The sequence below is a fragment of the Lissotriton helveticus genome, chromosome 1_1, assembly GCF_964261635.1.
Source record: "Lissotriton helveticus chromosome 1_1, aLisHel1.1, whole genome shotgun sequence".
Classification (NCBI taxonomy): domain Eukaryota; kingdom Metazoa; phylum Chordata; class Amphibia; order Caudata; family Salamandridae; genus Lissotriton; species Lissotriton helveticus.
In genome coordinates, this window is record NC_136057.1 from 426,327,488 (window position 1) to 426,342,598 (window position 15,111).

The following is a 15,111-nucleotide window of genomic DNA, read 5'->3' on the forward strand; positions in this document are numbered from 1 at the left end:
TGCATGGGCAGTCATCATGTGCAGCAGAGTTTTCTTTTTGCCGTGATGTTATTCATAAAACATGATTTTGAAAAAACTGTACATTTGCACAGCATAAGCCTGTCGGCTAATGGGATTGTCTTCCACTTCTTCGCTTTTTCTTCAAAGCCATCATCAATGTTGTTGGTTTCTGTTCTGAACTCAAGAACTTTAGTTTGTAACAGTTTTGCTTTGCTGAGATACAATAAGATAAAAAATGTTAAGACAACATCGTTCATTCTTGTTGAATACCATGATTTGCGGAGCTCTAGGGCATCACATAATTTGTCATTAACTCCAAAATCTAAATCTTTTAGGACATTTCTCAAAATTGTTCCTGCTGATTTTACTTTATCCTGTGATCTTATATTGGCAGCAAGAACTTCAGGAGTCAAATCAGCTGAGAACATTGTTACGCTGACAAAAACAAATGTTATCTTCTATTATACAGTTAATTAAAACCGTAACTTACGCATTGATACTTAATTAAAAGCGGGATTCGAAATTGAAAACACATTATAAAAGCAAGCAGTACTAGATAAGTAACAATTCCAAAGCAGCATTTCTGGTTGATGGCAAGTATGTCAAAATAAGCCAATTTAGCACCAGAAGGAAAGTACGGACTGCAAAAGGCAAGAACAGAGAGTCCCAAGGTTTATTGCAGATGCTGGTACCGAACGTTCAGCAAAGTCCATTTGTGCAATAGCAATATAAGAAAGAACTTGAGATTGCTTTAACAGCTCTTCCTGAACTATCTCTGAAAGTGCTTTGTTAGACCCTAGAAGGTGATCAGATTTGACCCACTGAAGCCCGTCTCATGTTCTTCATCTAGCCGAGCTGTGTGCAGTGCAGTTAAAATAATGTAATACACTTCCCAGTCCTTGCAAGAACTTGAGCGGAATTGTTGCTGAAGAACAAATCAGACGCTTCCCTGCAGTGCCTAAGTAACTTGTACCAAAAGACTGGGAGCAAAAGTCAGCGACGGTCATTAGCAGGATGAGGACTACAGCACATCAGATGTAGCCAGGACTCGTGTGGATAATTACAAAGCCTACACGTTATCTGTCCTTTCCTCCGAGCCCAAAGCAGATGAAAGTCGTAGATTGGAAGGGCTAACAGCCTCATATAAGTATTTTTGTTGCGTGTCTGTGGTTGAAGGGAGTAATTAAAGTATGCTTGTGGTTTCCTCTTGATATCCGAGGCGTCCAGAGCTGTCATTGTACATTCTCAACAGAAAAATCTTAATTTCATTATTATGGATCAATACAGTTTAATCAATGCTGACCATAATTTTCTCTGATCTCACTGAGTTTGAACCTGCAGCCAGTACTCAAGAGTGGCTTTAAAACGTAATTTGCTTTTCAAAGAGTGCAAACTTAACTGAAGGCTGGCAGTTACATTGCTACTGGGAGCTCATTATACATTCATATTTTTGAATTTATGCACATATGCAGTGTGGGTGGGCATACAAATCTGCTGCAAATACATTCACCTCGCTGTTTACATCAGGTACTCAGCTGAAAACATCATCTTGGAAGAAACTAACTGCAGATAAAAACATGTTTGCACTTTGAGACACATACTCTGTACTTTGTTCTTTTGTCAATCCCTTTGGCCCTTGTCTGGGTACACCACAGGCAACACATTAAACATCCTCTGCTTTCTGATCAGTTGTTGGAGGTGGACGAGGGGTAGCCATCGATCTTCTAAGTGGATGAGCATTGGGTTTAGTTGTCATCGCTATCTCGAAAGACTCAGATTCTTGGTGTGATTCACTGATTTCTGCTATTTTATGAGACATTCAGCCTGATTCATGAAGCGAAATAGCGCCCGCAATGGCTGCGAAAATGCAATTGCGGGTGCAAAACACGGAATCGGCATTCAAGTACAAAATAGCGAATTCGCAAACACAGAATAGCGATCAAAATTGCGATTACGCTATAATAGTCGCAGAGTCCCGGTAGTCGCGCATTAGCGATACGGAAATAGCGACCAACCACGGAATCTGCGAAATGAATAGCGAAACGCAATATATTCGCAATCGGCATTCATGAAAAATATACAATAGCGGAAAACCCCAAAATCGCAATTTAGCGCGGCGCAAATTAAGGACAACTCAAAGCAGGTGGTAACCATAAAAGCCATGATTAACAAAAATTTGAAAAACAGTTGGCCAATCACCAACAGGTCCAGGCCTGACCAATCACACATAAGGACATTCAGCAGCAGCATTAGGCGTTCCACAATGCCAGGAATGTACATGGTGGTGAGGCGGCGAAGGCTACAGCGAGCAGCACGGAGGAGACGCATGAGGCAGGAAAGGATTTACCGGCAGCGGGTCACCTTGCTGGGCCAAACCAGAGAACAGATATATGCTAAATACAGGCTGAATGGGGAAATGATCATCTGGCTGATACATGAACTTGACCCCCTCATGCAGCACCCAACAAGGCGGAACAATTCGGTGCCTACACATGTGCAGGTATTGTGCAGCCTGCACCTCCTGGCCTCCGGCAGTTTCCAGGGCATAGTAGCGGCTGCTGGGGGGATATCCCAGCCCACCATGTCACGCTGCCTCCACACTTTCGTTGACGCCATGCTCACCCAGCTCCACCGCCACATCACATTTCCCACGAGCCAACAGGAATTGGACCTGACTAAACTTCAATTTTACAATGTAGCCCATTTTCCCCATGTCCTCGGCTGCATAGACTGTACCCACGTCGCCATCTGCCCACCAGCTGCCACGGAGTATATGTACCGCAACAGGAAGTCCTACCACTCCCTCAACATACAGATGGTCTGCAATGCCAAGACCATCATCACTGACATTGTCGCCCAGTACCCAGGGAGTACCCATGACTCCTTTATCTTCAGGCACAGCGGACTCCACACACGACTGCTCAGGGGAGAGTTTGGGGAAGGACACCTACTTGGTAAGTACACTTTGTCGACAATGTCACATTGCAATGAAGGCACAGCGCTGCACAGGCAATCAACATCTGCTCCTCTCATTCAGGTGACAGTGGCTACGCCCTACGGGAATACCTCCTGACCCCTTACCTCAACCCTGCCACACCTCAGCAACGGCGCTACAATGTTGCGCACATCCGGACAAGGAACTGTATAGAAAGGACATTTGGCCTGCTCAAGAGCAGGTTCCGTATACTGCACAAGACAGGTGGGGCCCATGTATTACAGTCCTGCTGCCTGCTGCCGCATTGTGGCTGTCTGTGCAATGCTTCATAACATTGCAACCAAGCGCCGGATACCTGTTGAGATCTCAGGCAGTGAATCAGAAGGGGACGACCGGCCACCAGCACATGCGCACCATGCACGCGGGGAGAACCCAGCTGAAGGCCACAGATGTCGCAACCACATCACAGCGAACAATTTCTAGCCCACCCTCTACCCCCACCCCACATATCACAATTGCATGCAAAATGTAGTGATCACACAAGGCTAATGTGTGCAGCAAAATAAATATATTTGTTTCATTCACAAGAAAAAGGTAATCTGTACAACTATTTACAACCAACAGTATTCCTCCATACTGCAGTGTGCAAGTACATGGCAGGCTTATAGTCAGCCTGTGCCTGTGTTTTTCGGGCAGAGTCAAGTGCGCCTCCTGCGCGTTATGCCCAGCCGCCTCTAAGGCTCATCCTCCTCCGGGGCACCTGTACCAGGCGTTGCCCTGGTGCTGCGCCTAAGTGGCGGGACTAGTGTTGCAGATTGGCTGCTGACGCTTGAAGCCCCCTCACTGCCATCGTCACCCCCTACAGTGGCAGGTAGAGCTGGAGGGTGTAGTGCCGTCACCGCGGTGGTTAGGTGCTCCAGGACCCTGGTGATGTCCTCACAGCACTGAACTAGTTGGTGCTGCTGTGTGAGGGACCGGCGTGACAACTGGGAGGTGGCATTTGCAGCCACATAATTTGACCGGCTGTAGGAGGCCAGCCGGCTCACGAGCTGGTGGTGGCGCCGGCTTGCTGCCCTGCGCTGCTTGCTCATCGCAGCAGTGTTTGCCTCCATGGCTGCAGTCATGCGGCCCACGGCCGCCGTCATGCGGTCCATGCGGTCTCCCACTCCCGCCACATTGCGCCCAATTTTGTGCAGCTGGAGCTGTATGGCACCTTGCTGCTGTGACTGGCGCTGATGGATCCTGAGCATGCGCCTCTCTACGCTCATACAGGCATGGAGATGTCCATTGCCCCTCCTGCTGATTGGAGCTGTGGTGTGACCGTGAGAGCTCCCACGCCTGCTCTGCTGGCCTGTCACAGTGGCTGGCCGCTGTGTTGCCGCTGTCGCAGGCCCAGATGACGTAGCACCAGCTGCAGGTGGTGTCACAGCAGGCGTTGCTGGTGTGGCAGGGACTGGAGGCACATTAGTGGGGTGCCTGGCTCTGGCTGCGGGTGGGATGGCAGGAGCAGAGGCCACAACAGTGGGGGGCCTGGCCTTGGCTGCGGGTGGGATGGCAGGAGCAGAGGCCACAACGGTGGGGGGCCTGGCCTTGGCTGCGGGTGGGATGGCAGGAGCAGAGGCCACAACGGTGGGGGGCCTGGCTGCTGGTGTTGTTGCAGCGGCAGGGGCTGGTGCCTGGGTTTCCGGTTGTGAATCCTCCTCCTGGGCCTCCTCATCTATCTGCAGCCTCTCGCTGTCACTGCTTTCTGCGCCACCTGTGAGGGTAAGTGGATACTCATTAGTTGCATGTGACTGCCAGACGTGCTGATGTTACATGCATGCTGGGTGACATTCCCTGGATGGCTGTGGATTTGCGTACTTTGGGACCTGTCTGGCTGCATTGTGGTACTACTACATTGTGGACATACTACATCTCCCACAATGCTTCAGGGCATACCCTGATGCGCAACAAAGGCATGACTAAGGGCCAATAAGTGAGCCTATTTGGTCAGGGACGGTCATAGGGGACAGGGTCGCAGTCGCATGCCACTTACCTTGGGTGTCTTGGGTGGGGCGGGAGGAGTCCAGAGGGGTGACGCCAACGCACGCCTCCCTCTCAAGGGTGTTCTCGACCTGGTCCTCCAAGGGTGTATTGGGTGGGACTGTCGGTCCGCCACCTCCAGTGCCCGATGCCTCTCCAAGGCGCTCCGCCACCCTCTCCTTGGCACGACCTCGGAGGTCGTACCATCGCTTCTTAAGCTCCTCCAATGACCTATTGGCCACACCCACCGAGTTCACGCTGGAGGCTATTCCCAGCCAGATCCTCCGTTTGTCTTGCTCTGGGACCTTCCTGGAGTTGATCCCGAAGAGCCTGTCATGGTTGGCCACCACCCCTTCAATAAGGTTCTCGAGCTCCTGCTCTGAGAACTTCAGCTTTCTCTTTCGTCCTGCGCTGTCGCTGGGGCCAGGGACAGGTTCCTCAGACATGGCAGCAGTTAGGTCGCTATTACTGTCGTTTGTGAAGTCGCTATCGCTGGTTTAGCGTCTGCTTTCCGACTTGCTCCCTCGAAGGTTTGCCTCACTGTGGTGTTTGGGGGTGGGAACTGCCTGCTTCCTGGTTGTGATGTCATCACTGTGCTCGGAAAGCTACTTCCCGTTTTCCTGATCGCGCGAGAATGCGAGTCGCATTCCCGATCGCACGACATTGCGAGTCGCAATCCCGACGCAGGTAGCCGGGAATAGCGATTTTTCTGCGTTTTTAGTTAGTCGCTAACGGATTTAGCGCCCGCGTGCGAGTCGCTATTTTTTCCCCGAAAAGTACATGAATGCCGTTTTGCGTTTCCTCAATAGCGAGTCGCTATAATTCGCTATTAGGGACACGCAAAACGGCCCGTACATGAATCAGGCTGTATGTTTCGTGGATTTTTAATGATCCTCTTCACACATCACTTTCAATCTTTTGTGAATTCATCTTGCCCTATTTCTGCAGCATATTGAACTCTCTTCTGTCCAGCGGCAGTTGATGTTAGCTTTTCTTTCAGATTAGTTTGGCATTAGTTTGGCATATGACACTTTTTTCTTTGTTGAATGAGTCCTCGGATTTTGTATTTAGCAACACTCTGTCAGGAGGTAAAGATCCTCTGTTACCACCTGCTTCGCTAATGTTTACGAATTTGATTCAACTGACAATCTGAAACAAAAACAATATTAAAATTAATTACTAATATGATGGCTAAAACACATCATAATAAATCTACCATTTTGGAAAATGGTTGAAGGGTTGCTCTGATGACCTAATTTCTGTCTCTGTAAGACTACTTGACTACCCAAAACCTATGTTTTGACACCAAAATGAAGTACATAGGTCTCATGGTTCCTGAAATATTGCATCTTCACTGCAACACATCTGCCATTTTTAAACATGTCGCCCAGAAAAATTCAGCCCAGATTAGCAATGTCTACCCAAGCTAAATTACTTCTCTAATGATACAAATACACAAATCAAAAATGACGGAGGTATATCACGGGGGCAAGACTAAGTAGTAACCCTGGGCGTAGTTTGTGTAGTAGCGCTATGCGTAGCTACGCAAAGTGCACTTCACACTACGTGAGCTACCCATAGCTATGCGAACTCCGTAGTGCACTGTGCAAAATGCTGTTCGTACTGATTGCACAGTGCCGAATGCTTGCCCACACTGTGCAATCAGTGCAAACCGCATCTTGCACAGTGCAAGTGGTCGTTTTCTGCCGCTCGAGTAGTTTTCTACTCGAGCGACAGCTTTCTTAACGCGGACTGATAGTTTCTCATGGTCGCGAGCATATGCGACCACTTGCAATGAGAAACCTGACCTCCCCGCGTTGAGAATCACCCCAGGAGGTTTATTTTCCACACTCGGGATCAGCAACTTGATTTTGCTGATCTCAAAAGAGGAAAAAGTCTCCCCAGGATGTCATTTTGCTCGCTCGGGTTCGCCAACTTGACGTTGAGGACCGCGAGCAAGCAAAAAATGACCGCTCCGTGTGTTTGGACTGTGCTACGTGCAATTCGCGAAGTGCAAATTAACGTAAACTTCGCCAACTACGCGAGAGTAGTGTATGACTTCGCCCAGGGTTACTAAGAAGGTCTTGTTCGAGGAGAAAAATCATGGAAAGGATGGAACAGAAGCAAAGGGAGAGATATTTGGAAGAAAAAGTAAATATGACAATAAGACCTTTTAAGTAACGGTCAAGGTCAGTTTTCATATTTAAAAATATACATGGACGTTGATTCACAAAAATACCACGGGTAGCGGACATGACATCATACATCCTGTTACATTAATGACATCGCAGGAAGTGGCATCATATGACTTATGACCCTAAATCCCCCAGGAATTGATATCACATTGTCTTTACCCTCTTAAAATTATAATAACTGTTATTGTTAAGTTCCATAATAATGGCATTAATAACATAACAGCACAACACATACCTATGCCTCGTTTTAGGTACCAGCTATATTAGGTTGTTGACATCATCTTTGAAAGTCGTGGAGTGTAGTCCCTGCCCTAAATTGTAGCAAAGGAGCATGGCAAATGAGACAGCCTTCTTCAGGGCCGGACTGGGAACCGATACCGGCCCTGGCACAGTGCTCGGCCAGCCCCCCCCCCCTTCCCCGGGGGGGTTGGGGGTGCGACCGCGCTCTTTGCTAGGGCCGGTTTTCGGCCGATTTTGTTACAGGGCCGTTTTTGCAGCTATGCTGCAAAAAACGGCCCTCTAACAAAACCGGCCCCCTGGGGCCCAAAACCGGCCCCCAACCATGCGGCCGACTGGGGGATTGCCCGGTGCTCGCAACAGTCAGTCCGGGCTTCCAGCGGCATTCAGATGGGAGTTCTTTTGCCTAGAACATTGTACGATAAATGGGGTGAAAAAGTGCATTTTAATCACAGTTTTCACATACATTTGCTAGAAATCCATAGGCTCTGCATTACTCGTTAAATATTCAATTCCTTTCATGGTGTGCCAGGTCTATTCAACCTGATGCTTCCTTATGGTTGTTTAAAAGTTTTTTCAACTGTGTTATATGTGCCTTCATATTTACAAAATGCCCCAATTGTGCTATGGACAGTATTTTGCGATTGGTGCCCTTTATGCCAAAAATTACATTAAATATGCCCATGACAAAATTCTGTTAATGACATGCATATGCCATGAGTGATCTTTATGTACAAAATGACCTCTGTACATCAAGGCCACTATTTTGTCAAGGCTGCCTCCTTCCACATCCCACGGTTGTCCTCCCTTATGAATATCATTAGCATTTCCTCGAGCGTGCCAGCACCAGCATTTTCCAATATGCCAATATTTATCTCTAGTATTCCAGTACCATTATTTTATCATGGGTGCCCATTATCTCCAAAACTACTTCAAGTATGGCAGGCCCAGTATTTTGTCACAGGTGCCTATCATGCGAGGAATTTCCTGCAGTAGGCCAGTGGCAAGATTTTGATGGGGGGCCTCTGTAAATCAAGAATTACTTTCAGCATACAAGGGATAATGGCAGACTCACAAGCATAGCACCACATTCTTTTCACACTCACCCACACTCAGTCTCGCTCATTCATTTTCACTCTTGCACTCACACACTGTCACTCACTCATGCTCATTTACACCATTAGTCTCATTCATTCTTGCTCTGACTCACTAATACTTATTCACTCACACTTACCTGCATTGACTCTTACACTCCCTTCCACAATCTTATGCTCTCATTCATTCCCAGTCACTCCGTCTGACTTGCATTCAGTCACATTCACTTTTATCATCACTCACTCATATTTTCTCACTCACTCTCTCTTGTACTCACTCTTACTTTGAGTTGTTCTAACTTATTCTCACTCACAGATTACACTCGCTATCACTCACTCTCACTCACTGACACTCACACTGACTCTCACTCTCTAGCATTCCCTCACATTCATTTGTATTTATTCTTAGTCACCCACTCTTACTGACTTGCAGTCACTCTTACTCTTACTCACTCATTGTCACTCAATCTGACTCACATATTAGCTTCCTATCCCACTCATTCGTATTCACTACCTATCATTGACTCACACTCACTTTCACTCCCACATGCTCACTCACGATGCACATGGTCACACAAGCACACTGTGACCCACAAGCACCCACACAACATATATTTTAAAACATTTTGTACTTACCTCAGCTGCCAGTGCAGGTCTCGGTCCAGATCCTGGTGCTCCATCAGTTACTATACTAATAGTGAAAAGTAGAGAATTATTAGCTATTAGATCAATAAAAATGGGCACAAGAGCAACCTGTCCCTATGTTTTTGGTACAGATGTTGCCACCTTTTGCAAAGGGCAAGCCAGCTGTGACCCCTGTGTATCCCTAATTGATGTCAATGGAAAGAGGATGCTGTTTGAGATAGCATGCAAATTAAGGATGCACAACTGTAGAAAGAAACAACCTTATCTGCATGCAAAAATATTGATATTGATGGAGTATGGATATCTGAACCTCAAAATCATAGTAAAATCATCAAACAAATTTCCCCATTGGTCGTATGGACCTTTAATAGTTTTTCTTGTAGTGTTTTGAGGGAGCTAGCATCATAAATACATTTCCACCTCTGTGAAACCAATGCGGCTTTACAATGAAGACAAAAAATCAGTTATCTCAAACATAAAGGTTTATTTTAAAACATTTATCCAACTAGTTTATACACAAAGGAGGCATAGATGTATAAGATACATCAATACAGTCTGGAGTCCAAAATGTTCCAATAAGTTAAGTCGTAAAAAACTGAAGTCTAAAATTTTAAAAGCCACAATGCACAGGAAACAGATTGACACGATCAGGTGTTCCATAAAGAAACTTTCTCTTTCTAGTCTAAACATAAGCTAGGACAGATAAAACTAAAGGACTTCTAAAAAGGAAGCATAGAAGGTGTCAGTAAAGCTTGCATCTTCAGTAGAAGTTTAAACGAAATGAAAGCGTGTTCAGCATGAAGCTTTACACTCAGGGAAACCCTGCAAAGATAGATCTGCTCCCTCTCAAAATCAGAATGAAGTCTGCTCAACTAACTATATAACACCAATTAAAAGTACAACCAACAGTTTCCAGAACATCCATAGCTCATTCTCACCACTGAGAGCCACTCCCCTCACCACATTTAAGGGGAGTCGACATACTCTCTAATGTTCCCATCTCCACCCAACGAAACACACATCTGTTGTCCTTGAGTGTTGTATCCTCCTGGAACACTAGGAAAAGGAAGCTTTCTCTTACCATCTTCGCTCCACATTTGTTGCTAACTTTTCTCTGTCAGGCCTCACTATCAACAGTCAGTTACATAACTATAAGCCTTTCTCTAGCTAATGAGGAATCCGATGTCAAACCTGCTGAAAAGAGAAAACCGCGTAGTAGTAGAATTAAAGTAAACATTTCCAGCTAAGGCCTAATGTCAAGCTAACTTTACTCGAGAATCAAAATGGATGCATGTTACAATATTATACATCAGTAGAAAGCAAACTATTATTTTTAAACGTGAATATGTAATGAGTAAGTAGTACATATGGTTGCATCAGTCTATTATTCAACCTAACACATCTATGTGTGTTAAACACTTACCTCCTGATTCATCAAGCTAAATTGCACTCGCAAAGGGCAAGATTCTCAGAATCTTGCCTTTTGCGAGTGCAATTTTTGCATTTGGGATTCATCATCCCAAATGCAAAATTCGCTATTTAAGAATTCGCACATTTGCGAAGAATTGAATTTAAGGAATCTCTATTTGAGATTCCTTAAATGCAATTCATGAAGCATTTTAAAATTGCGAAATTGCAATTTTGAGCCGCTATTTACCGAGAGGTCAGACCTCTCGGTAAATAGCAAAAACTTAGAAAAATGCATTTAAATGCATTTTTCTAAGTTGCATGTTACACACACACATGTCCTTTGGACATGTGTGTGCGCAACACCAATGTAGATTACATTTCAGGGGTGCTACAGGGTGTCCTTTGGACACCCCTGCACACTTGAGATCGCATCCTTATTTGCAATTAGCTAATCGCAAATAAGGAACATGTAGGAATCGCAAAATTTATTGCAATTCCTACATGAATCCCGTTTTGCAAGTCCTTAATAGCGATTCGTTATGAATCGCTATTAGGGGCTCGCAAAACGGGAGAATGATGAATCAGGCTGTTAGTGATCGAAATGATTACTACTGTTAATTAATTTAAATGTACCACAGACGCCAATGAGATTAAACAACACTTTGAGCATGCATGCCATACATGAGTCCATAAATGTATATACATGACATAAGTAGGGCGGAGCTAAGATCATGCTGCTCCACTATATTAGGTACTTTTGATAAGCACCTGGGCCCTTGTCTGCACTAGGGGTAGGTGTAACTTCCATAAGATGCGGTAGTGTAATTACACAAAATTATAGCAACATTCCACAACATTGAGCAGAATTATGCGAGGAGCATAATGCAGCATTTATCGCTATTTTCTTAGTGCAAAATGCACACTTACATCCAAAATGGACCAGAGAATGCATTTTTCACAAAGAAAATAGTGCTAAATGCAACAGAGCACGGACAGCAGCAGCCAATTAGCTCGCTAAGTATGTTGTTCATGTCCTCCTGCAGTATCAATTTTGTACCAAAGTACTCATACGTGAATAATTTCATAATTCTCTGTAATTTCGCATCAAAAGAGTAATGCAAATTTACACCAGCATAATAAAAATGTGGCCTAGTGTGCACATAAATGTCCTGCATCAACATCCCACAAAACCCAAATATATTGCTATCTTCATCTATAAATGTTATAGCAATTTAATGCCTTAGAAAGTAGTTTTCAGTCATGCACTGTTCTGTCTCAAAAGAACGGTCTGTGCGCTGCTATACTGCTATTAGAGCTGCCATTAGACCACTCTTTCAACAAGGAAAAAATGATCAACTCAAGGGTTGGAAACATAAAGTAATGGCAAGATGCATATCTATAAAAATACCGAAAGCTTAAAATTGCATGTAATGGAAGCAATAACATCGGGATCGTAGCAATCTAGGAAAATAGATGGGTACCTAACACAAACATCAAAAGGAGATTCTGAAAAGGCTGGAGTGGAAGTCTTCTGATGCTCATCCTCAAGTTTGTTTCACAGTAGTAATTGCAAGGCCAAATAGGATCTATTTTGGGTGCCTCTGGTTTGACAGTACACAAGATGGAGGGCGAGGAGAGCTTCCACAGACAGTGGAAGCGTATTTCCTGTATTCCTGTGGATTGAGGATCAGTATATAGATTCTGATGGTGAGGGGGTTGTCAAAGGGTCTCTGGAAATTCATTGAAGATTTTATTAGCAAGCAGTTGCTGAATAGACTACCTGAATCACTGCCCCTATGCAGATGATAGAAGTGAAGGGTGGGACTGTAGATTATTGTGCAATGTGACTGCACCATTTAGGAGTGGCCCAATCTTTTTTCTTTCTTGATCACACTTTAAGTTCGACTGGTCACACATAAGTGTGGAAAAAGTACACCCCTTTGTGCCTCTGTTCTGAATTCCGTGGCCAGAGACAACGCTGCTGTGAGGGACATCACAACACAAAGTGTGTGTGTGCGCGGAGGGGCAGTGGTGAGTTAGCTAGGCAAAAGCCACCTACAGGAATCAGCCCAACTGAAACTCATTAGCATCCATTGGTGAACATGATATAAATAAAAACACAACATAACAAGCACCATGCTGCTATCCTGGCAACCATACAAAACACAATCAGTGATGCTTATAAACCCCTGTCTTCTCTTCCAAAGCACAGAAACACAGGGGACATTGAATGAAACACCATATATTTTGGGCTGGTTATAAAATCGAATTTTCATTTTGATACAAAATGGCTCACACATTTTGGAAAGCAGGCACAGGGTGTTTTTGCATTACTGCTCCATCGACTTTCTACTCTTGAGCTCAGTAGCAGCCGGCATTGCTCGCGGGTGCGGGGGCAAGCGCAAGGGTTACCGGGGGGATTTGCGGGGTATTCGCGGGGAAATAAAAAAATATATAGTAATTTAAACTTACCTTTCTGCTGCGTGGGTTCTGCGTCTTCTCAGCTCCAGCTCTCCTGCCTCCCTCCCCAAAGCCAATCACAACGCTGCAAGCAGCATTGTGATTGATTGAGACTCCGTCCGACCAGGGGCTAATGGAGTGGCCATAGCTTTGTGAGTGATTTAGACGTCATCCGTCCAGTGGCTAATGGAGTGGCCATGTTCTCTGCATGGAGAAAGGCAGAGTGCGCATGACTGGTTTGAGCGACCTGAAATGGCCTACCAAACAGTTTTTGCGCACTCAGGAGTGGGCAAACCAGCCCCGCCCACCCACATGCCTGCAATGCGCAAAGTGTGCCTGTGTGACTTTTAGTTATTATCATTTTATGTTTTGGCTTTCTAGCCCTGCAAGAAAGCAATGGGGTGACGCTCCTCCGCCCTAGTGGAGGAGCCGCTCTTGCTGGAGCTGTGGCCCAGACACATATGGAGAAGCATAAAATGCTCCCCAGCAGACTGCCGTGAAAGCATAGCCTGCAACTCCATCGTCCCGGTGTCTGCCATTGGAACATACGAAGGCTCTACTGCCATCAACCTCACCTGATTCTGGTCAAACAGTATGTGAGTTTTCTGTTGTTAAATTACGTTAAATTTAATTTTGACCCATCGATTAATAAAGAAAATGTATGCATAAGACCATGAATATTCAAGAATCAAGTTTTACTTAGCTTCAATTTACAGGCAGCAAACACACACCAACAACGACAGAAAAAAGATTACCATCCTGTATCTGTTAGAGGAGTTCTTCGTCTGTATGACACCACCCAGGACAATAACCTAGATCAATTCACAAGCTCTCTCCACCTCTTCCAACAACTGCCTTTAAATTCTAACAACTACTTTGTCATAGAGCCTTCTCCCTGTCTCCTTGGTTAAAGTTTAATAAAATGTTTGTGTCACATTCAAGGTCTTCTTCTTACACAATCACCTGCTCTGTCAATATTTTACTGAGAGTATATGCAGCATGTCTTTGCTATGTCAATAGTTCCCTTCCTACACATTCACCTGCCCTGCTAATATGTTAATTTAGTTAAAGATTAAGGAGCATGTCAACATGTTTTTATCACATACACAGTCTGCCTGTACTTGCACACAGGTGAGCCCAATCCAGTATTCAATAGATTATTTACTCAGCTGTGACTTTGTCTCCATAACCTTGGTCATTTGCTAATATAGCTTACTGTGAACAGATAGGGGCTTGGGACCCAGCCACCGCTTATGATTAGTTGGCTTTCTTTGTCACTCTTCTTTGCTTTCCTATTAGTTCTCAAGCTTGTTTTTGTACTTCTCATGGAGCATTGAATCCGTATCATTGCTTTGAATGGCTGACATCTCTGATTCCATTGCTTGCGTTTCAAAGCAAACCTTTTTTGTGTGAAGCACTCCTTGAGAGTATGTGCCTTTTTGAGCTCTTCCTTTGTGTACTTATCTCCCCTTGCACTCTGTGCTGCTCTGTTGTCTGACTGTTTTCCTCCAATCCCCCTTCCTCCTGCGTTCACCTGTGTTGCTTTCGCTCCCGGCCACTCCCTTTCTGCTTTGCCATTGCCCCACCTAGCCTCCCCCTGTGTTGCTTTTCCGTTAATTGAGATGCCAGGTTGGGCTGCTTATATAGTTACTGTGATCCACCCCCTAACCTGCAGACTTCATCTACTTAGCATCAGAATTATTTTGTTCTCTTGTCCTCTCCTGCAACGGTAGAGCTCACAGCGCTGCAGAATTTGTTGTGTCAGGTCCAGTCATGCCTCTCCACCTGCCTGTCCCAGGAACCTTGGTAGCCAGAATAGTACAAGCTTGGCATGATCTCTGCAGCAACAGTCGCAAGAGTGCAACGTTCCAGGGATCCCTCGCTGGCTGGATTTGAGTTTCAAGGTATCTAGTATGAGGCGAATGCCACCTCCTCCAACTTCTGCCAATTGATGGGCAAACGGCCTGAAGTGAACATCAGGACAGACACCTCTATAGACCTCAGAGCCGGTGTCCTGCTTTGACGACATTCAGTTAATCCAAGTCCCAACTAACAATGGCGATGACACATCCTGATGCCATATCTCCCAGGGAACGCTTCTCCAAATCCGGAG

General features: G+C 45.4%; 1 long non-coding RNA gene across 1 annotated transcript; it reads right to left on the reverse strand.

The window, feature by feature from the left end:
• Positions 1-5,510: 5,510 nt before the first annotated feature.
• Positions 5,511-13,838, reverse strand: LOC144769765 (uncharacterized). Its single transcript, XR_013598750.1, has 3 exons — positions 13,754-13,838; positions 9,120-9,174; positions 5,511-6,106 (listed from the first exon to the last, which is right to left on the reverse strand). It is a non-coding gene; the product is annotated as an uncharacterized LOC144769765 (long non-coding RNA).
• Between the last annotated feature and the right edge of the window lie 1,273 nt (positions 13,839-15,111).